The 2,311-nt window shown below is 38.8% G+C and overlaps 1 pseudogene; it reads left to right on the top strand.

The window, feature by feature from the left end:
• The first annotated feature begins 327 nt into the window (after positions 1-327).
• The window catches only part of LOC111641632, a 5,262-nt pseudogene continuing 3,278 nt past the window's right edge, over positions 328-2,311 (top strand).

The following is a 2,311-nucleotide window of genomic DNA, read 5'->3' as shown; positions in this document are numbered from 1 at the left end:
TCAGTTTCAGACGGAGTCGTTTTTTCTTGATTTACATTGCATTGCTTTCGTATTCTCATTTAAGCAAAAATAATAGGAGCTGATGAACATTTTTATCGCCTACTTACAAGTTATTTTTAATTTAAATCTCACAAATTACAAAATTAATTCAGTATTAAATACGAGACTGTGTTATTAATTAAACAATTGGGTTTTTCCATCTTTATTCAGTTGATTCAGTTTGATTAATAACACAATCTTGTGTTCCACAGTCAATAAAAAGTAAAACACGGGTTCAGAAAACAAATAAATTACAAAATTATATTATCAGATATATATAAAAAGAGATAATGTTAAACATGTGAAAACAGTTTATCGAAATTCGACATACTCTTTATCATTTTCTGCAGAGTGAAAAATTACTTTGGACCTCTTTATCATAAATTGTTAGTGATTTTACTCGATAAATAAATTCGTAACGCGATAATTTCTGTCAGAGTTAAAATGGATTTCAGTAAGAAAGTTGCCGTTATAGGTGCGGGAGTAAGTGGTTTGGCATCGATTAAAGCGTGCAAAGAAGAAAATCTGCAAGTTACTTGTTACGAAATCACGAAAGACATAGGAGGTTTATGGAAATATCGAGACGAAGATATACCTTATGTGGCATCTGTAAGTAAAAGCACAGTGATGAACACAGTAGCAAAGAAATGAGTGCCTTCGGCGACTTTCTCCCTCCTGCCGAATTTCCAGTATTTATGCCTCACGCCGATTTTTACAAATATGTCTGCTTATACGCGGAGAAGTATTCGTTGATGTCACACGTACGATTCGGCAGAAGAGTGACTCTCGTCAAAGAAACAGAAGATTTCGATTCGACTGGAAAATGGAAAGTCGTCGCCAAAGTGATCGACACGAACGAAGAAGAGGAAGACGTTTACGACGCCATTATGGTCTGTACGGGAAGTTGCGGTAAACCGTTTTATCCGAGTTTTCCCGGTCGAGAGACGTTTCTAGGAGACGTCTTACATTCTCACTATTATAAAAAACCATCGAAATTTAGGGATAAGAGGGTTTTGATTATCGGAACGGGAAATTCTGCTGCCGATGTAGCCGTGGATCTTTGTGGCGTTGCGAGATCGGTGAGTTAAAATTCGTGGTCGTAGGCGTCCACAGAGGAATTGAAAACGGGGCATTTGCCTTCACCCGGAATCAAATAATTCTACAAATTATAAACGCAAAANAGCGACTTTCCCCCTCCTGCCGAATTTCCAGTATTTATGCCTCACGCCGATTTTTACAAATATGTCTGCTTATACGCGGAGAAGTATTCGTTGATGTCACACGTACGATTCGGCAGAAGAGTGACTCTCGTCAAAGAAACAGAAGATTTCGATTCGACTGAAAAACGGAAAGTCGTCGCCAAAGTGATCGACACGAAGAAGAAGAGGAAGACGTTTACGACGCCATTAAGGTCTGTACGGGAAGTTGCGGTAAACCGTTTTATCCGAGTTTTCCCGGTCGAGAGACGTTTCTAGGAGACGTCTTACATTCTCACCATTATAAAAAACCATCGAAATTTAGAGATAAGAGGGTTTTGATTATCGGAACGGGAAATTCTGCTGCCGATGTAGCCGTGGATCTTTGTGGCGTTGCAAGATCGGTGAGTTAAAATTTTCGATAAAATTCGTGGTCGTAGGCGTCCACAGAGGAATTGAAAACGGGGCATTTGCCTTCACCCGGAATCAAATAATTCTACAAATTATAAACGCAAAAGTGATTGGAATACTTAACCTTACACCTTTGACTATGGGACGCTTTGTCTGTCTTTTTTATTCCATACTAGCAGGTGGGCCCGGCGTTGCTCGGGCAAAAGTAACGATAGCGAAGATTAAGATTATTACGTTATAGTCAACCTTACCCGTTTTCACAGAATGCAAAAATTGGATCCCCGTTTCCAGACTAATTACAGAATTTTTACATGGGTCTAAAAATATCTTGAATTTCCTGCAAAAACGAAAACCAACTGTAATTTCTCTTAAAACGTCGCTTTCTCTTAACAATTCTATTGTTACGTAACACGTCCATTGTTACGTAATACGTCCATTGTTGACACTTCCATTGTTGACACTTTCATTGTTACTTAACACTTCTATTGTTGATGGAAGTGTTAAGCTTAATCCTGTCCCTCTCCCCCAGGGGGGATTTCGAAAAATCCCTTCTTAGTGTGCGTTTTCGTGACGTACCCTAACTGTGTACCAAATTTCAGCTTCCAACTCCTAACCGTTTGAGCTCTGCGCTGATTATTATTATCAACTCGTCTCGATTATATATA

The sequence above is a fragment of the Centruroides sculpturatus genome, unplaced genomic scaffold (genome assembly GCF_000671375.1).
Source record: "Centruroides sculpturatus isolate CEXI.00-Female unplaced genomic scaffold, Cexi_2.0 scaffold1087, whole genome shotgun sequence".
Taxonomy (NCBI): domain Eukaryota; kingdom Metazoa; phylum Arthropoda; class Arachnida; order Scorpiones; family Buthidae; genus Centruroides; species Centruroides sculpturatus.
The sequence above is the reverse complement of the archived record's forward strand: the minus strand, read 5'-3'. Positions and strand labels throughout refer to the sequence as shown.